Raw genomic sequence first — 22,019 nt, 5'->3', positions numbered from 1 at the left:
ACCACAGTTTGGCCACTCAGCTCTGCTCGGTTCCCATCCATTTTTCTTTTGTGCAAACAACTCCAGAGTTGTGAATTAGTTAACCACCAAAATGAGTGGAAAAAGGCCTGCTGCTGGTGGAAAGGGGAATAGGCGTGTTGGGAAGGGGAAAAAAGGTTGTGTCCGTGGGGTAGGTGTTAAAGCAACAGTAACATCTGCAGAAGAAAGACCATCTTCCAGCCAAACTAAAATGTCTACTTCTTTTAGCGGACAATGTGATAAGATCCCTTTCTTACGGCCACGCCAATCGCTACAAATTCCAGATGAGGCACAAAAACAGCAGGTGCTTCAACGGATATCAAGTGCTCCTTTAAGTGGGCTCTCCTCCACACCAACTACAACATCACAAATACTCCAGTCCTCAAAGGTGTCACCCCAATCGCACTTGCTTCCTCACAGCTCCCAAATCTCCAGCTGCCCGTCTGAGTATGAGGTAGAACAGATGGTTGAGTCTGCAGAGCTGTTTACTCATACTATAGCCTGGGAATCAGAGGTCGACTCCAGCGCTTCTGTGAATCCAGACGAGGAAATGATCTGAACTGATGCCAAGAATCTTTATGAGTCGGATCCAGGACCAGACGCAGAAGGTTCTGACCATAATGTAGACCCTCATTCCCAAACTGTAACTCCTGTTGGTGGAGACAATGAGGAAGACGATGATGAGACTCAAATACCTGATTGGAGCGACAACTTTAGTTTTTTGTCAGGGCAGGAACAGGTTGGCTCTGAGGACGACGGGTGTGATAACGCACAGGGTGATGATGATGAGGTTGGAGATCCCACTTACTGTCAACCCACAGTCAGCCAAGAGATGAGGTCAGCAGAGGAAGTGGAGGAAGATGCTAGTGACGACGAGGTCAGGTTGCACCTTCCTGGACAGAGACGTAGTACTGGAAGCACGTCAACAACTGCATCCTCAAACACAACTCTGCCTCTCACCACAAGTCGTGGTGGCTCTTCAGGTCGCATGGGTGCTAAGCCTTGCATAGCCTGGGCATTTTTTCAGATCGATAAAGATGACCCAACTCGTGTTATCTGGAACATTTGTCAGCAAAAGCTAAGTAGAGGCCAAAAAATACATAGTTTGAGTACTTCATGCATGAACCGGCACATGGACATGAAGCATAAGTTGCAGTGGGAAGCTCAGTGTGCTACAATGCGGCCTAGCGGGCCGGGCCAACCACCGTCTGCCATATCTTGTGCATCCGCGGCCTCTTCATCCTCTGTGACTGGGGGGACAGCAGTCACACCTGTTTTGGGGCGCAGACCTGCCACCTCTTTACCCGCAACAGCCAGCGTGATTGGCAGGTCATCATTTTCTTTGGAGGTGGTAACATCAGCTGGTGTTGAGCGCTGTCCGACATCGATAGCACCACCTTTGGATTAAGGCAACCTAACATGTCCGCCTGCATCTTCCTCACAGACCGGCAGTTTGCCGGGGACACCCTTATCAACCCCGTCTAAGCACAATAGCCAGCCCTCGGTCCCTCAGATGTGGACAAGTAAAAGACCATTTCCTCCTAGCCATGAGAAAGCTAAGAGGTTGAATTTCACCATCTGCAAGCTCTTGGCTACAGAAATGCTGCCTTTCCGCCTGGTGGACACAGAGGATTTTCGAGACCTTATGTCCGTCGCAGTGCCCCAGTACCAGATGCCCAGTCGGCGCTACTTCTCAAAGAAAGGTGTGCCTGCGCTCCACCAGCATGTCGCACACAACATCACCGCTTCTTTGAGAAACTCTGTGTGTGACAGGGTGCATTTCACCACAGACACTTGGACGAGTAGGCATGGACAGGGGCGTTACATGTCACTGACTGGGCACTGGGTAACTATGGTGACAGCAGGACAAGGGGCTGCTGTCCAAGTCTTGCCGTCCCCACGAGTTGTGCGTCAATCCTCTTCATGTCAAAGTTCCTCCACTGCTTCTGCCTCCTCAACCTCCACTCGGTCTTCCACCTGCACCCAAAGCCTGTCTGGTCATGCCACAAGCGTTCTAACTGCGCAGAAGGGATCCTGCACACCTCCTTACTATGCTGGCAGTAGGGCTCAACGTCATCAGGCGGTTTTTACTTTGAAATGTCTGGGAAATGTGAGTCACACAGCTGAGGAGTTGTGGTCAGCTCTGGAGAACCAATTTCATGAATGGTTGTCTCCACTGGACCTGAAACCAGGGAAGGCCGTGTGCGACAATGCTGCAAACCTGGGTGCGGCCCTTCGCCGGGGCAATGTCACACACGTGCCTTGTATGGCTCACGTGTTGAACCTGGTTGTCCAGCAATTTTTAGCCCACTATCCCAGACTAGATGGCCTTCTGCAGAGGGCACGGTCGCTGTGTGCTCACTTCCGCCGTTCGCATCCCGCAGCTCAGCGACGTACATCTCTACAGAAGTCGTTGGGCCTGCCTCTTCACCGGCTAAAATGCGATGTGCCTACCTGGTGGAATTCAACTCTGCACATGTTGCAGCGACTGTGGCAGCACCGACAAGCATTGGTGCAATACGTTCTGACGTATAGCCTGGGCCAACGAGATCCAGAGGTGGGGCAAATCACGCTGGAGGAGTGGTCTCAGATCAGGGACCTATGCACCCTTCTGCACAATTTTGAAATGGCGACTAGAGATGAGCGGTGTTCGACTAGAACTGTTCGCCAATCTCAAATTCGAGCTGTTTTGGGCGGTGTTCGAGTTGTTCGACGAACCCGAACGATTTGCAAAAAATTCGGCTGTTCGAGGTTATGTTCGATAACTGTTCGTGCACCAAAAGCGTGTCCTGCATGTCTGGCGCTATTTAGAGCACCAATCATGCAGGGATTGTCTGCCACTCACTGTAATGCCACAGCCATGGTGGCTGTGGCATTACAGTGATTGCCCAAATCGATGGGAACAGTGCCAACAGTGAAACATGAAAAGCCGGCAATTCAGCAGCGGCATACACCGGTACCCGACAATTTAGAACCGAAAGAATAGAGCTTCACACATAGATTAGATAGATAGAAACATGTCAGTCACATATATATGAAGTACAGTGACAGTGCTGCTTACTGTACTTGTCATTTAGCGTAAAGGATTTATCAAAAAAAATAATAGTGTTTTCATGCACCGTCTCTTTAAAAAAGCCGGCCGGCAATTCAGCATCTGTACCCGACAATTTATAACAGACAGAATAGAGCTTCACACATAGATTAGATAGATAGAAACATGTCAGTCACATATATATGAAGTACAGTGATAGTGTTGGTTACTGTACTTGTCATTTAGTATTAAAATAAAGGATTTATTATTAAAAAAATTGGCGTGGGGTTCCCCTTAATTTTAGTCTCTAGCGGAGGTTAAGCAGACAGCTGGGGCAGATGTTTGAAGCCTGGGAAGGGGGTAATACAAACGGAGCTTCCCAGGCTACTAATATCAGCCCCCAGCTGAATACATAGCCTTTACTAGCTATTAAAATAGGGGACCCCCCAAAAAAAATGACGTGGGGTCCCCCCTAATTTAATAGCTAGCAAAGGCTAGGCAGACAGCTGGGGGCTGATATTAATAGCCCAGGAAGGGAGCCATGAATATTGGCCCCCTCCCAGGCTAGAAACACCAGCCGTCAGCCGCCCCAGAAATGGCGCATTCATAGGATGCGCCAATTCTGGCACTTAGCCTCGCTCTTCCACGCTGCCCTGGTGCGGTGGCAGGGGGTAATAGGGTTGGGGTTGATGTCAGCTTATAATGCCAGCTGACATCAAGCCCAGGTTAGTAATGGAGAGGCGTCTATAAGACACCCCCATTACTAACCCCATAGTCAAAGTTAAAAAAAACACAAACACCCAGAATAAAGTCCTTTAATTGAAATAAAGACACAATCCTTTATTGTTCTAAATTAAACCATACTTACCGTCACGCCCATTCCAGCTGAAGCCAACGATCTCCTGCAATAAAAGAAAAATAATAAAGCAACCTCATCCTTACCTTTCCATGGTTCCCACGACAGCTTCAGCTCTGCTACATCGAGATGACAGGCTGGACCGCAGCAGAACGCTGCCATCCAGCCTCTCATCCCGCAGACACTGAGAAGCGCAGGCTTGCTTGCGCTGCTCAGCGTCTCTCTGTGACGACATCCAGATGAGCCGAGTTCATGTCCAATGAACTCGGCTCACCTCATGCACGTCACTGACAGCGTGGGAAAATTCTCACGCTGAAGCGGTGAGTGCAGGAGAATTCTCCCACGCTGTCAGTGACGTGCATAAGGTGAGCTCATGTCCAATGAACTCAGCTCACCTCCTGCACGTCACTGACAGCGTGGGAGAATTCTCCTGCACTCAGCGCTTCAGTGTGAGAATTCTCCCACGCTGAAGCGCTGAGTGCAGGAGAATTTTCCCACGCTGTCAGTGACGTGCATGAGGTGAGCCGAGTTCATTGGACATTAACTCGGCTCATCTGGATGCCCTCACAGAGAGACACTGTGGAGCGCAAGCAAGCCTGCGCTTCTCAGTGTCTGCGGGATGACAGGCTGGATGGCAGCGTTCTGCTGCGGTCCAGCCTGTCATCTCGATGTAGCAGAGCTGAAGCTGTCATGGGAACCATGGAAAGGTAAGGATGATGTTGCTTTATTATTTTTCTTTTATTTCAGGAGATCGTTGGCTTCAGCTGGAATGGGCGTGATGGTAAGTATGGTTTAATGTAGAACAATAAAGAATTGTGTGTTTATTTCAATTAAAGGACTTTTTTCTGGGTGTTGTGTTTTTTTTAAATACTTTACTAGAAATTCGTGGTGGTCATGTCTAATATTGGCGTGACCCCATGAATTTCGGGCTTAGGGCCAGCTGATAATGCCAAGCTGGCCCTAACCCCTTTATTACCCAGTGAGCCACCGCATCAGGGCCCTGGATGAGTTGGGTACAGCGCCAGAAGATGGCGCTTCTATGAACGCGCCATTTTCCGGGGTGGCTGCGGACTGCAATTTGCAGCGGGGGTGGCCCAGAAAGCTTGGGCCTCCCTGCGCTGCGGATTCCAGCCCCCAGCTGCATAGTTGTACCTGGCTGGACACAAAAACAGGGCGAAGCCCCACGTCAATTTTCTTTAAATTATTTCATGAAATAATTAAGAAAAAAAGGGCTTCCCTATATTGTTGTGTCCGGCCAGGTACAAATAGGCAGCTGGTGGTTGGGGGCAGCCCGTTCCTGCCTGCTGCACCTGACTGGACACAAATATAGTGCGAAGCCCCACGTCAATTTTTTTTAAATTATTTCATGAATTTCCTGAAATAATTTAAAAAAATTGAAGTGGGGCTTCGCACTATATTTGTGTCCAGCCAGGTACAGCAGGCAGGAACGGGCTGCCCCCATCCACCAGCTGCCTATTTGTACCTGGCCGGACACAACAATATAGGGAAGCCCTTTTTTTCTTAATTATTTCATGAATTTCATGAAATAATTAAAAAAAATTGAAGTGGGGCTTCGCACTATATTTGTGTCCAACCAGGTACAGCAGGCAGGAACGGGCTGCCCCCATCCACCAGCTGCCTATTTGTACCTGGCCGGACACAACAATATAGGGAAGCCCTTTTTTTCTTAATTATTTCATGAATTTCATGAAATAATTAAAAAAAATTGAAGTGGGGCTTCGCACTATATTTGTGTCCAGCCAGGTACAGCAGGCAGGAACGGGCTGCCCCCAACCACCAGCTGCCTATTTGTACCTGGCCGGACACAACAATATAGGGAAGGCCTTTTTTTCTTAATTATTTCATGAATTTCATGAAATAATTAAAAAAAAAGTACGTGGGGCTTCGCCCTATTTTTGTGTCCAGCCAGGTACAACTAGGCAGCTGGGGGCTGGAATCTGCAGCGCAGGGAGGCCCAAGCTTTCTGGGCCCCACCCGCTGCAAATTGCAGTCTGCAGCCGCCCCGGAAAATGGCGCGTTCATAGAAGCGCCATCTTCTGGCGCTGTACCCAACTCATCCAGGGCCCTGGTGCGGTGGCTCACTGGGTAATAAAGGGGTTAGGGCCAGCTTCGTATTATCAGCTGGCCCCAAGCCCAAAATTCATGGGGTCACGCCAGTATTAGACATGACCGCCATGAATTTCTAGTAAAGTATTTAAAAAAAACACAACACCCAGAATAAAGTCCTTTAATTGAAATAAAGACACAATTCTTTATTGTTCTAAATTAAACCATACTTACCATCACACCCATTCCAGCTGAAGCCAACGATCTCCTGCAATAAAAGAAAAATAATAAAGCAACCTCATCCTTACCTTTCCATGGTTCCCACGACAGCTTCAGCTCTGCTACATCGAGATGACAGGCTGGACCGCAGCAGAACGCTGCCATCCAGCCTGTCATCCCGCAGACACTGTGAAGCGCAGGCATGCTTGCGCTCCTCACTGTCTCGCTGTGACGGCATCCAGATGAGCCGAGGTCATGTCCAATGAACTCGGCTCACCTCCTGCACGTCACTGACAGCGTGGGAAAATTCTACTGCAATCAGCGCTTCAGCGTGAGAATTTTCCCACGCTGTCAGTGACGTGCATGAGGTGAGCCGAGTTCATTGGACATGAACTCGGCTCATCTGGATGTCGTCACAGAGAGACGCTGAGCAGCGCAAGCAAGCCTGCGCTTCTCAGTGTCTGCGGGATGAGAGGCTGGATGGCAGCGTTCTGCTGCGGTCCAGCCTGTCATCTCGATGTAGCAGAGCTGAAGCTGTCGTGGGAACCATGGAAAGGTAAGGATGAGGTTGCTTTATTATTTTTCTTTTATTGCAGGAGATCGTTGGCTTCAGCTGGAATGGGCGTGATGGTAAGTATGGTTTAATTTAGAACAATAAAGGATTGTGTCTTTATTTCAATTAAAGGACTTTATTCTGGGTGTTTGTGTTTTCTTTAACTTTGACTATGGGGTTAGTAATGGGGGTGTCTTATAGACGCCTCTCCATTACTAACCTGGGCTTGATGTCAGCTGGCATTATAAGCTGACATCAACCCCAACCCTATTACCCCCTGCCACCGCACCAGGGCAGCGTGGAAGAGCGAGGCTAAGTGCCAGAATTGGCGCATCCTATGAATGCGCCATTTCTGGGGCGGCTGACGGCTGGTGTTTCTAGCCTGGGAGGGGGCCAATATTCATGGCTCCCTTCCTGGGCTATTAATATCAGCCCCCAGCTGTCTGCCTAGCCTTTGCTAGCTATTAAATTAGGGGGGACCCCACGTCATTTTTTTTGGGGGGTCCCCCATTTTAATAGCTAGTAAAGGCTATGTATTCAGCTGGGGGCTATTAGTAGCCTGGGAAGCTCCGTGGGTATTACCCCCTTCCCAGGCTTCAAACATCTGCCCCAGCCATCTGCTTAACCTCCGCTAGAGCCTAAAATTAAGGGGAACCCCACGCCAATTTTTTTAATAATAAATCCTTTATTTTAATACTAAATGACAAGTACAGTAATCAACACTATCACTGTACTTCATATATATGTGACTGACATGTTTCTATCTATCTAATCTATGTGTGATGCTCTATCTTTCTGTTCTAAATTGTCGGGTACCGCTGCTGAATTGCCGGCCGGCTTTTTTAAAGAGACAGTGCATGAAAACACTATTATTTTTTTAAATAAATCCTTTACACTAAATGACAAGTACAGTAAGCAACACTATCACTGTACTTATTATATATGTGACTGACATGTTTCTATCTATCTAATCTATGTGTGAAGCTCTATTCTTTCTGTTCTAAATTGTCGGGTACCGCTGCTGAATTGCCGGCCGGCTTTTTTAAAGAGACGGTGCATGAAAACACTAATATTTTTTTTAATAAATCCTTTACACTAAATGACAAGTGCAGTAACCAACACTGTCACTGTGCTTCTTATATGTGTGACTGACATGTTTCTATCTATCTAATCTATGTGTGATGCTCTATTCCTTCTTGTCTAAATTGTCGGGTACCGGTGTATGCCGCTGCTGAATTTGCCGGTTGGCTTTTTTAAAGAGAGTGTCTTTTGAGCAGTTTGTCAGCTTTTGGACACCTTTGCAGGTGTTTTCTATGTGTTTCTATGTGTTTTTGTTTGCCTGCCATTGGTTTTAACGGTGTTCGACGGTGTTCTAAGGTGTTCGACGAACAGTTCGACGAACAGTTCCTCGAACATCCCGGTGTTCGACGAACCGAACCGAACCCGAACACTACGGGGGTGGCTCAACACTAATGGCGACGAAGATGTTTAGTGCTGACGATGCCATTATCAGCATGACTATTCCGGTGATTTACATGCTGGAGCACATGTTAAACAGAATTCGGAGTCAGGTGGTGGCACAAGAGGAGGTGGAGGAAGTAGAGGAGGAGGAGTTGTATGCGGAAGGGCTAACATCTGCAAGGTCCAGACGGTCGGCAGCACCAAGGCGGCAGGCATGTGAGGGTGGGGGAGATGGTTTTACCAGGGCGCATGGTAGCAGCCAAACTAGTGAGGAAGGTGCAGGAGCCCAGGAAGAAGTGGAGGACGAACTGATGGAAGACTCATCAGATGAGGGAGACCTTGATCACATTTCTGTTGTGCGAGGTTGGGGGGAGAGGACAGAGGAAGGAAGCATGATTGTTACCTCGCCACCAACACAACAGGGACTTGGTGCTCCTGGATGCGCAACACACATGAGTGCCTTCTTGCTGCACTACCTGCAACATGACCCTCGAATTGTGAGAATTAGAAATAATCCTGACTACTGGGTTGCCACACTGTTAGATCCCCGGTTCAAAAGTAAATTTGCAGAAATTATTCCTGCCATAGAAAGGGATGCACGCATGCAGGAGTATCAGCAGAGACTGTTGCAGAATCTTACATGTGCTTTTCCACAAAACACCAGTGGTGCACGTAGTGAATCTCACAGTTCCAACTTGCCAACCGTGGGACCGTCAAGTGTTCAGCACTCAAACCGTAACAGAACCACAGTATCTGCTGGTAACATCAATTTTGCGGAATCATTTCACCACTTTTTTAGCCCATCCTTTGCAAGGCCACAGGAGACAAGAAGTCTGACACATAGTCAACGCCTAGAGACGATGGTACAGGAGTATCTCCAAGTAAACATTGAAGCCATGACTGTGTCACTGGACCCTTGCTCTTTTTGGGCTTCCAAACTGGATAAATGGCCAGAGCTAGCCACTTACGCCTTGGAGATCTTGTCATGCCCCGCAGCCACCGTTCTGTCTGAACGTGTGTTCAGCGCTGCTGGTGGTGTGCTGACAGATAAGCGCACGCGGCTCTCCACTGATAATGTAGACAGACTCACGTTCATAAAGATGAACAAATCATGGATCCGAAATGACTTTTCTACCCCTGTGTCATCCTGGGGAGAGTAAAAGCTTGATGATTGGTGAAAATCACGCTACCAACCGTTTTAAGCTTTCAAATTACTAATCATGTTTATCTGTATCTTGGCTGGAAAATAATTTGGGCTTTGTAGCAGTGTGCAGCACTGATTCTATTAGGCCATCTATAATAAGCTCCACCAGATTTAAAATTACTAATCATGTTTATCTGTATCTTGACTGGAAAATAATTTGGGCTTTGTAGCAGTGTGCAGCACTGATCCTATTAGGCCATCTATACTAAGCTCCACCAGATTTAAAATTAATAATAATTTTTAGCTGCATCTAGCCCGGAAAATAATTTTGGGGCTCCAAGATACATAAGTGCCTTCTTGCTGCACTACCTGCAACATGACCCTCATATTGTCAGAATTCGAAGTAATCATGACTACTGGGTTGCCACACTCTTAGATCCCCCAAACTTTTCGATCAACCTTTTCATTTTAATAAAGACCAAAAAAATGGTCATTTTTGAAATTATAAGGCATTAGCAGGTTATTAGAAACTGAAATCAAACAGTTTTCAACTCAAAACTTTATTCTAGGTGATGTTACATTTTCACATAGGACCTCTTGTTCGAAAGGAGCTTCTGAACTCTCTCGTCCATTGAATTTGTCAGGTTTTGGATGGTTTCTGCTTCAATTGTTTTGCATGAGGACAGAATATCCTCCCAGAGCTGTTGCTTAGATGTGAACTGCCTCCCGTCATTATAGACACTCCTTTTGATGATGCTCCAGAGGTTCTGAATGGGGTAGAGGTCAGGGGAGCATGGGGGTCACACCATAAGTTTGTCCCCTTTTATGCCCATATCAGCCAGAGATGCAGATGTTTTATGTGCAGCATGAGATGGTGCATTATCATGCAAAAAAATGATCTTGCTGTGAAATACACGGTTCTTCTTCTTGAACCATGGCAGGAAGTGCTGTTTGAGAAAATCCACATACATTATGGAGTTCATCTTTAGCGCCTTCAGGGATCCTAAAGGGGCCGACAATCTCTCTCCCCATGATTCCAGCCCAAAACATTACTCCACCTCCTCCTTGTTGGCGCTGTAGCCGTGTTTGCGTGGGGTGTCCATCAACCAGCCATCCTCCACTCCATCCATCTGGACCATCGAGCGCTGCACGGCACTCATCCGTGAACAAAACAGTTTTGAAATCAGTCTTCATGTAATGTTTGGCCCACTGGAGCCCTTTCTGCTTGTGTGAAGTGGATAGAGGAGGTCGACAGGATGGCGTATGCACAGCTGCAAACCTCTGAAGGACCCTGCATCTTGTTGTTCGGGGGACGTTGGAGGCACCAGCAGCTTCAAAAACTTGTCTGCTGCTATGACAAGGCTTTTTTGCCGCTGCTTTTTTAACCTGACGTAATTGCCTGTAGGAAAGAGTCCTCAATTTGCCCTTATCAGCACGCACATGTGTGTACTGTGAATCAGCTACATACTTCTTGATTGCCAAGACACTTCATCCTGATCATCGCACAATGTTGATTGTAGTCATGCCTTGACCTAAACACTCCACAATTTGTTGCTTCTCAGCAGCCGACACATCCTTTTTCTTTCCCATTTTGGCAGAAAATGTAGGCTGCTTAATAATGTGAGACAGCCTTCTTAAGTAGTCTTGCCTTTCATTGGACACACCTGCCAAACTAATTAGCACAGGTGTCTACAATTGCTTACAGTGATATAAAGAGCCCTGACACACATCACCATCAATGAGTTTAACTGACAAACAAACAAATTCTTCCCTTATCACTCCTAAACACTTTTTGCATAATAATTTGGAACACAGTGTACATGTGCTTTTCCACAAAACACCAGTGGTTCACGTAGTGAATCTTACAGTTCTAACTTGCCAACCGTGGTCTGTATGGAGTTGTTCAATAAAGGGCCCAAAATTAAGATAACATAGATGGTAGAGGTCTCTATGAATAGGAATTCCTAAGTATTTGATACCCTGTGAGGGCCAGGCAAAGGGAAAGTTGGACTGGATGGAATCCTATATGGATTTGGGGAGGGAGACATCGAGGGCCTCAGACTTCGCTGCATTGATTTTAAAATTTGACCATGTAACAAAGTGATCTATTTCAGCCATAACAGCATGGATGGATATATGTGATTGAGTGATATATACTAGGACATCATCAGCAAATAGAGAGCACTTGTACTCGGTGCCTCCCACCTCAATCCACCTAATATTGGGGTTATGGCGAATTGATGAGAGGAGGTGCTCCGTCACTAGGATGTATAAGAGAGGGGACAGAGGACATCCCTGACTTGTCCCATTGGTGATTGTGAAAGGTGATGAAAATGTTCTGATGCACCCCCTGGGCCTTGGGACACCCGGAGCCGGACCCTTTATGGTGGATGCTGGTGGTTGTAGTCTTCGTGGCGGCGACCCGGTTCCTCTGGCTCAGGGTGGTCAAACCAGTGGCGGAACTCTTTATGTGGTTTTGATGTTTAAATGTCCGACTACGCAACCCGTGGATTGCGGTCAGAGTGAACCGCCGCTGCAGGGCAGACCGCTGAGGCTGGTGTTGTGGGTGCAGCAGAGCGTAGCATAACTCCCCACGGGAGGAGTATAGCCTCAGGGCAGTGTATGCGGAGGATGGGGGTGATGGTGCAGGGCAGCAGCAGTAACGACACGGAGTCAGTGATGCAGTCCAGGGCCTTTACTCACAGTTCTTATTATCCAGACCACGTCTGCAGGTAACGGCTGCCCACGTCGTACTGTGCTCACCAGGTGAGGGGCTCAGACAACTCCCAGATAACTTTGGAGCGCTTCACAGGACCCCCTTTGTGTGTCCTTTGTCTGGCCTTTCTTACCAACCCTTCTGTCCGGCTGCCTCGGGCCTCGTCTTGGTAAACTTGGCGGCAGTTTCCCTGACCCTATGTGGTGCCTTCCTAGCGGGTGTAGCGAGGGGCTGCGCCACATAAAATGTCACAGCCTCCGGTTTCTAGCTGAGGGTCGTTTCCTGCCTCCACTAGTTTCGGGGACCGGTCTCCCCCTTTGGCCTGACCCCTCCACGCAGGTGGATTCGGGCGTGCGGTGGCGACACGCCCGTCCGCACCCCTGGGATCCCTTCATTCCTCGTTCCTGGAGCCTTCTCCGCTCCTCTTCCTTCCTTCTCCCTCTTCCAGGCCTGGGCCTCTGTTACTAGGCCCGCCTCCGGAGCAGAGCTCATGCAGAGCCCCTGCTCCCTGCCACTTCTGCTCAGACTTCTCTGCACTGAACTAAGATGGTGCCCACCTTTTATACTCCCTTCTCAATGCATCCAGGAACTGCTTCCTCCCTGCTCCTGCACTACAGGGTTCCCCTTCCTCAGTGTTCCCTCCCCCCACTCCAGCCAGGGACAGGGACTGTCGTGCCCATCTCAGAGGCATATTGGTCGCCCTGCCCCACGGCAATGTGGTGTAATGCATGCAGGTGTCGGGTCCTGATCCACACTCCATCCTTACCTGAGAGTGAAATATCACACCTCTGGGTGAGGTGCAATACCTCTGTAGCAACCGAGCCCTCAGGGTGCTACAGTTCCATTTATCTTCAGCCTAGGTGACGTATTGTGATACAGGGCCGTGATTTTGGCTATAAAAGGGTCCCCTAGACCCCTACCCCAAGCTTTTTAAGAGAATCATATATGGCGTGCCAGGAGACTCTATGGAATGCTTTCTCAGCATCCAACGAGAGTATCTAATTACAAATTTTTAACTGCATCTAGCCCAGGAAATACTTTGTGCCTAGTAGCAGTGTCTGCTAGTCAGCGGATTATCCCGGCTGTTAAGCAAGCTACACCACCTGTAGTTTGGACACTTAATTTTTTCAAAGGAAATGCTTCGGGACCACGGGATACTCAGTGAAGAGCATCAGGAGGCACCCCAAGGCATAGGGGCTGGGACTGGCAGTAGGATGCCTTGCGGTGGACAGCCGAGCTCGATCCTTATAAAAGCTTTCTAACTGCAGCAGCTTTAGTGGACGCTACTGGAGCTGGAATTACGCGGCTGCTGGCATGAGACTTGCCCTCCAATAGATCCTTGTAAATGGATTTAAAGTGTATTCATTCAAATTAGAGAGACAATTTAAATTAAAAAGCTTAGAGCTGCCTCCACCACAGGGGGGCTCGCTCGACCCACGAGCGGACAGGCACCAGTATTGGGAGAGGGGGGCTGGCCGTCAGGGTTCACCGCGGCTCTGGCACAAACCCGGCGACACGGATGTGGCACGGGCAGGAGAGGACTGAACGTGTCGGCTTCTCACTTTTTGGATTTTAGAAGGGCATGACATGCCTATATCTGTGTCTCCCCCTCCTTTTACTCCTCCACCTCTTTTCTTTTCGCATGACTATATGTACTTGTCACTTTTCCATGTGTTAGTTGTGTCTTCTGAGCAGTTTGTCAGCTTTTGGACACCTTTGAAGGTGTTTTCTATGTGTTTCTATGTGTTTTTGTTTGCCTGCCATTGGTTTTAACGGTGTTCGAAGGTGTTCGACGAACAGTTCGACGAACAGTTCGGCGAACACACGGGTGTTCGACGAACCGAACCGAACTCGAACACTACGGGGGTGGCTCAACACTAGTCAGCACATTCAAACTTTGTACAGAACAAAGTATTTAATGAGAATATTTCATTCATTCAGATCTAGGATGTGTTATTTGAGTGTTACATTTATATTTTTGAGCAATGTATATATCTTCCCTGCCTGTGGTACACAAGCCTAGGTCTGAGTTTCAGGATTCTTCTTTACTAGCAAAATTACGACAATGGGATGAAACTGCCCTCCTGGTTTTCAATTGCAGTGTGTGAAGAATAAAAAAACCCTGTAATTTAAAAAGAACCTGTCAGCTCGATTTTGTAATGTGGAGTAAAGACATGGAGCTGTAATATTGATTAAATTGATACCATGAATATCACAGACAGGGAGGAAAAGACCAAGTGCACAGTCCGGCCCCTGTGCACCGAAATTTAATTAGCAGAAAATTTCAAATGGTTATAAAAGAACAACAAAGCAGATTTCTTCACCACAGGTATCAATTTAATCAGTATTATAGCGCCACACCAGCCATGTCTTTACATTACAAAATCATACTGATAGGTTTTCTATAAGTGCTGTTGTGCTGTTACTATAGTATATCACAGATCAATGACTTTACAGTCACATTAATTATGCAGCTATAGCACTTCCTTACCTTAATTAAATCTTTTGGATCATTATTCTCAGAGTGACTCGACTACCACTCCCATTTTCAATATGCTTCAACAAGATGCAGTGTTACAACACAATCCAATTTTGGCCTTTTACTGTCCCTATGTGAAAAGGAAAGAAAAACAGAAGAGTAAAAAAAAGCGAGAAAAACAAGAGTTAAAAGCATTTTATTGACCAAATATCAGGGAACCCAATTTAAATTCTCTCGGAACATAGCAGAGAGTAGACCTAGATGAGCACGGGCAACATAAGCATTATAATTTACTCCAAATAAATGGCAGAAATTACGACAGATTTGTACTCCTTACCTGGAGGACATATCTGCCGGTTGTGCTTGGAGGCCGAAAGTGCCAAATTCATTAAGAGGCGGATGACCCTTACTGAATTTGACACTTCTTTCTTCATCTCATTGTTCATCAGGACTGCTGTACAAAACAGAAACTTTGTTGAATTGAGTCCACCATGTTTCATGATGTGAGTGTAAGCCTTGTCACTGGGCTTATGTATGATATTGTGCTGTCGAGTCTCTAAGGCCACGGCCCCACTATCAGTATTTGGTCAGTATTCGATCAGTATTTTTTTTTATCAGGAGTGGGAGTCAAAACCAGGAGTGGGTGATAAATGCAGAATTGGTGACTTGTTTCTATTATACCTTTTCTCTGATTGTTCCTCACCTGGTTGCCCGTGGAAAGAATAGACAGCACTCTGACCAGTTCAGATGAGCAATTGTAGTGGTTAATTGTGCAGCTATAGCACTTCCTTACCTTAATTAAATCTTTTGGATCATTATTCTCAGAGCGACTCGAATACCACTCCCATTTTCAATATGCATCAACACGAGTGCAGTATTACAACACAATCCAATTTTGGCCTTTTACTGTCCCTATGTGAAATCAGTTTTACGCTCTGACCTCTATCCCTACACTATAAAAGAATAAAATAGCACTGCTTGTCCGATCCTCATTTTTTTATACTGGCTGTGATAGTCCTCACAAACCATATAATGTGACAGCTACGAGACATTATGGGGAAGCCTGCCTGGCGTCATTAGCCCTCTTTGACTCTTCAGTAGTGTGTGAAATGTCGTTGGGTTTTTTTCTTTAATTTGGCTAATTCACATAAATTGAATTGCAAACTGTTCTGGAAATTCAATTTATGAGAATTAGCCAATCGACTCTCATTTCTAACATCTCTAGAAATAACCCTTTTAAAACATTTTATATCTGGTTTGTATGTAAGTCCCACTATCACATTTTTTTTTCAATTGTATAATCGGAGAATCGGATACTATATGCAAATGACTCTCGGCTCAAATTATGTTGCGAGCGTGACCAGAGTGTCATTTTACAGTGATCTGATTCTCTTGCATGAGAAAATCAGATCACAGGTGCGGAGAAGATGGAGAACTTAATTTCTCCATCTTCTCTATTGTGTGACTCAGCGTATATCGTACTGCACTTGGATGGCATCCGAGTGCAGACCAATGTTTTACACGCACCCATAGACTTGTATGGGTGCACGCCGTCCGATATACACTGCGAATCGCAGCTTGCAGCGATTTATTTTCTCATGGCAATTCGTTATGAGAAACTAAATGGAGCAGTGCCAACTAGCACAGTATAACATTGGAACGAGTTCTATGAAACATCAGATAGCACTCATCCGACTTATAAGCTGGCTACTCACCAGTTTGAATGTAGCCTTAAGTTTAGCATGTTCATAGCTTACGTTGTATGAGCTAGGTGGAGTTACTTGTCTAAATTAAAGAACAGAGCTGTAAAGGAATTTCTCATTTTGCTGTTACACCTTCCTCTGTTTCATCATTTTATCACCTGTGTGCTGTTTGCCTGCCACTATCTGGTCATGGAACTAAGGTAAGTACAGACAAAAACAATACTGACATTAACTTTACCGTTTTAGAACTTAATGTTCATAGTATGTAGGATATTTGTTACACAATTTAATAAGTAATGAAGTTATATTTATAGATTTAATGTGTAACAATGTGGCAAATGGATTCCAGAAACAGTATCAGAATATAATTTTATAGATATATAATAACTACGTGTATATATTTATATATATATATATATATATATATTAATTAATAACTATTTATATATATATATATGTATAACTATGAATATATATATATATATATAATAAATATGAATATATATATAACTATGAATATATATAATAACTATGAATATACAGTACAGACCAAAAGTTTGGACACACCTTCTCATTCCCATTTACTTTATCACATGATCCACGGTTATTCACCTCCTGCTCCATATTGAAGGAGATAGAAGCATTCTCACAGTAGTCTTACTTAATTGGTTACACCCAGTTAAGCAACAATACATCTATTGCGTCTATTATCTGTTTTAACATAACGCTCTTGGCAGGCAGCCATTGTCATCTTCAGTTCACTTTATGCAAAGTCATTCTTGTTTTTCTTAAACTTATATGAAGCTCTCAATCGCCATCTTGGATATCTGTATGTCGCAGCAGAAATTCTTCTTAGCACAACGTCTTATATAATTCAAACACATCACACAAGAAATACAGTCATATGAAAAAGTTTGGGCACCCCTATTAATCTTAAGCTTATTGTTTTATAAAATTGGTGTTTTTGCAACAGCTATTTCAGTTTGATATATGTAATAACTGTTGGACACAGTAATGTTTTTGCCTTCAAATGAGCTTTATTGTACTAACAGAAAATGTGCAATCTGCATTCAAACAAAATTTGACTGGTGCATAAGTATGGGCACCTCACCAGAGAAGTGACATTAATATTTAGTAGATCCTCCTTTTGCAAAAATAACAGCCTCTAGTTGCTTCCTGTAGCTTTTAATGAGTTCCTGGATCCTGGATGAAGGTATTTTTGACCTTTCCTCTTTACAAAACAATTCCAGTTCAGTTAAGTTTGATGGTCGCCGAGCATGGACAGCCCTCTTCAAATGATCCCACAGATGTTCAATGATATTCAGGTCTGGTGACTGGGATGGCCATTCCAGAACATTGTAATTGTTCCTCTGCATGAATGCCTGAGTAGATTTGGAGCAGTGTTTTGGATCATTGTCTTGCTGAAAGATCCATCCCCTGCGTAACTTCAACTTTATCACTGATTCTTGAACATTATTGTCAAGAATCTGCTGATACTGAGTGGAATCCATGTGTCCCTCAACTTTAACAAGATTCCCGGTGCCGGCATTGGCCAAACAGCCCCAAAGCATGATGGAACCTCCACAAAATTTTACTGTGGGTAGCAAGTGTTTTTCTTGGAATGCTGTGTTTTTTTGCCGCCATGCATAACGCCTTTTTGTATGACCAAACAACTCAATCTTGGTTTCATCAGTCCACAGGACCTTCTTCCAAAAAGAAATTGGCTTCTCCAAATGTGCTTTTGCATACTACCTCAGCCGACTCTGTTTGTGGCGTGCTTGCAGAAACGGCTTCTTTGGCATCACTCTCCCATACAGCTTCTCCTTGTGCAAAGTGCGTTGTATAGTTGACCGATGCACAGTGACACCATCTGCAGCAAGTGGATGCTGCAGCTCTCTGGAGGTGGTCTGAGGATTGTCCTTTGACTGATCTTACCATTCTTCTTCTCAGCCTTTCTGATGTTTTTCGTGGCCTGCCACTTCTGGCCTTAACAAGAACTGTCCCTGTGTTCTTCCATTTCCTTACTATGTTTCTCACAGTGGAAACTGACAGGTTAAATCTCTGAGACAGCTTTTTGTATCCTTCCCCTGAACAACTATGTTGAATAATCTTTGTTTTCAGATCATTTGACAGTTGTTTTGAGAAGCCCATGATGCCACTCTTCAGAGTAGATTCAAACAGGAGAACAACTTGCAAGTGGCCACTTTAAGTAGCTTTTCTCATGATTGCATACACCTGGCTCTGAAGTTTAAAGCTCAATGAGGTTACAAAACCAAAAAAAGTGCTTTAGTAAGTCAGTAAAAAGTAGGTAGGAGTATTTAAAACAAGAAAATGATAAGGGTGCCCATACTTATGCACCTGTCAAATTTTGTTTGAATGCACATTGCTCATTTTCTGTTAGTAATGTTTCTGCCTTGAAATGAGGTTTATTGTACTGTGTCCAACAGTTATTACATAAATCAAACTGAAATAGCTGTTGCAAAAACACCAACTTTTATAAAACATTAAGCTTAAGATTAATAGGGGTGCCCAAACTTTTTCATATAACTGTATAAGAATGGAATCTGTTCCTTCACACCTCTTAACAGTTGTTGTAGAGATGTGTCTGCTGCTAGAACTCTGTGTGGCATTGACCTGGTCTCTAATCTGAGCTGCTGTTAACCTGCGATTTCTGAGGCTGGTGACTCGGATAAATTTATCCTCAGAAGTAGAGGTGACTCTTGGTCTTCCTTTCATGGGGCGGTCCTCATGTGAGCCAGTTTCTTTGTAGCGCTTGATGGTTTTTGCAACTGCACTTGGGGACACTTTCAAAGTTTGCCCAAATTTTTCAGACTGACTGACCTTCATTTCTTAAAGTAATGATGGCCACTCATTTTTCTTTACTTAGCTGCTTTTTTCTTGCCATAATACAAATTCTAACAGTCTATTCAGTAGGACTATCAGCTGTGTATCCACCTGACTTCTGAACAACACAACTGATGGTCCCAACCCCATTTATAAGGCAAGAAATCCCACTCATTAAACCTACAGGGCACACCTGTGAAGTGAAAACCATTTCCGGTGACTACCTCTTGAAGTCTTGAAGCTCATCAAGAGAATGCCAAGAGTGTGCAAAGCAGTCATCAAAGCAAAAGGTGGCTACTTTGAAGAACTTAGAATATAAGACATATTTTCAGTTGTTTCACACTTTTTTGTTAAGTATATAATTCCACATGTGTTAATTCATAGTTTTGATGCCTTCAGTGTGAATGTACAATTTTCAAAATCATGAAAATACAGAAAAATCTTTAAATGAGAAGGTGTGTCCAAACTTTTGGTCTGTACTGTATATATATATATATATATATATATATATATATATAATAACTATGAAAATATATATATATGAAGAGTCCGACCACTGTATGGAAGGTTTCAGTGACTTATATATAAGACTCAGGGAATAAGTCCCCATTTGTGCTGTAATGGAAATTAAGTTTAGAGGGTGCGCTCTAACGTCTTCCGGTATGTCCCGCAATATCGAGCCTACATAATGTCTAATTTGAGTAATAGTGAAATTATCTCCTGCCAGAATTGAGTATTTGAAGACAATGTCTTCCAAGGTAAGAGGACATTGATTATCTGTCAACATGTCACAAACCAGTCTACATCTATTATTTCCAAGCACATGATAGACGGGAGGCGGCCTGCCCTGTAGAAAGGAGGGGTTGCCTTGAAAGGGGAGAAACACCGAGATATGAATTTTAAGTTCACTAATTCATCTAGCATGATGCCATCCCAAAACTACTGACCATAGTAAGGGGTTATCTCTAACCTCCAATGGGACTTCAGCTTGTCGTAAATGGAGCAGAGATGGGAGACTAAAGGGTCCACACATGGCCTCGTCTACTGGAGTATTAGTAAAGTGAGTGAAGGCATAGATCCAGTCAAAGGAGTGGCGGAAGACAGACGCTATACTGCAAAGACGTAAATTTGGGAGATTAAGGCCACCTAAAGATTTAGCTTGTTGCAGCTTAAAAATACTGGATTCTAGAGCCCCCTCCTGAAACCCAAATAAATTGACGAAGGACTTGTGTTAAAAGCTGGTCATCAGCTTTGGATAACAGAACCGGCAGCGTCTGTAAGGGAAAGACTATTTTAGGGAAGGAGATCATTTTAATCAGATGAACCTTACCCGCAAAGGATAATTTAAGGGATTTCCAGGATTGTATTTCCTGTATAACCACAGAAATGAGAGACCGGACATTCAGTTTATAGATATCATGAGGATTTGAGGGTAGGTGAACACCAAGATAACGTAGACAGTCTCTCCTCCACTGAAAGGGGAAAGGGAACGGCCACCGTTTCTGGGCAGTTTTGAAAATAGCTAAAGCAAGAGATTTGTCGAAATTTATACGAAATCCTGAAACTGCTCCAAACTCGTTAAAAGCATCCATTATAGAAGGAATGGATTCCTTAGGGTTGGCTATCATGAGTAAGATATCATCAGCAAATGCCAATGTTTTAAGCGTATAGTGACCGATCCTAATACCCCCAAAGGAAGGGATCATCTCTAGGTACCTCAGCAAGGGGTCTAGGGCAATATTGAATAGCAGAGGTGACAGAGGACAACTCTGCCTTGTCCCCCTAAAGATGGAAAAGGGGTTGACTGAATACTATTAAGCCAAATCGAAGATTGGGGGTTGGTGTAAATTGTCCTTACAAAGTTGAAAAAGGTAAAGCCAAACAATCTATTCTTAAAAGTTCTAATGAGGTGAGACCAGGACACTCGGTCAAAAGCTTTATCAGCATCAAGACTGACCAGTATATTCTGCTTGGCCTTAGCTTGATAGCTATGTATAATGACCGCCAATGCTGTCCTAATATTATAAGTGATAGACCGACCATGGACAAAACCTGTTTGAGATGAGGCGAGAATATCTTGAAGTATAGACTGCAGTCTATTAGCCATGATTTTGGTGAGCAGTTTAAAATGAACGTTTAGAAGGGAAATCGGGTGGTACAAGGCAGGGAGAAGCGGATTCTTGCCTGGCTTTAGTAATAAAGACAAACAAGCTTCATTAAATCGGTCGGGCAAAAAATCCGAGTCAATAATACGATTAAAACGAGAAGTAAGGTGAGGAGTGATTAAAGGTTGTAACAATTTGTAAAATACTACCGAGAACCCATCTGGGCCATGGGCTTTAAGCAGCTTTGAAGATTTGATAACCGATCCAACCTCCCCAGGAGAAATCGGCTGATTTAGAACTTCCCGTTGGGAAGTGGAAAACCTTGGCGGACAAGCCTTATGCAAAAATGTATATCCGTCCTCTTTAGAGTCTAGGGATGTGTAAAAATCTCTAAAGACTGCACAAATTTGAGTCGGGTCACGGGTGATAGAGCCATCAGGTAAGCCAATATTAGGAACTCTGGTAGCTGCTATGAATGGTTTCGTTAGCGATGCCAAAAGACGTCCTGGTTTATTACCCCAACGGAAATATCAATTGTGTTGATGGGCTAATTGTGTGCTTGTTCATGTAATAGGGTGTTTAGATTTTGTTTACCTGTAAGGTAAGCCTTTCTAAAGGAGGGAGTATTAGGTAATTTAAAATCTCTACATGACTGAGTAAGCTGGTCTAAGAGAGGCCGCAGGGAGGACAATAGTTTCTTTTTTTTCTGGGATACATAGGAGATAATATGTCCCTTAAGCACCGTCTTAGCAGTGGCCCAAAATAAATTGATATCATTTAGGTGTTCCAGGTTATCTTCCATGAAAGTCTCCCACCAGCCAGT

The 22,019-nt window shown here is 44.7% G+C and overlaps 1 long non-coding RNA gene across 1 annotated transcript in view; it reads right to left on the bottom strand.

Annotated features, from left to right (window-relative positions):
* The window catches only part of LOC141265608 (uncharacterized), a 543,116-nt gene extending 526,212 nt beyond the window's left edge, over window positions 1-16,904 (bottom strand). Inside the window, exons 1-2 of the long non-coding RNA XR_012320132.1 lie at window positions 16,815-16,904; window positions 14,557-14,674 (exon numbers count right to left, since the gene is read on the bottom strand). This is a non-coding gene — a long non-coding RNA (uncharacterized lncRNA). The remainder of the gene's footprint in view (window positions 1-14,556; window positions 14,675-16,814) is intronic.
* Between the last annotated feature and the right edge of the window lie 5,115 nt (window positions 16,905-22,019).

This window comes from Phyllobates terribilis, unplaced genomic scaffold (assembly GCF_046119375.1).
Source record: "Phyllobates terribilis strain yellow unplaced genomic scaffold, ASM4611937v1 Scaffold_4__5_contigs__length_816908805, whole genome shotgun sequence".
In the NCBI taxonomy this organism is placed as follows: Eukaryota; Metazoa; Chordata; class Amphibia; order Anura; family Dendrobatidae; genus Phyllobates; species Phyllobates terribilis.
Note: the sequence above shows the minus strand (reverse complement) of the source record. Positions and strands in the feature narration are given on the sequence as shown.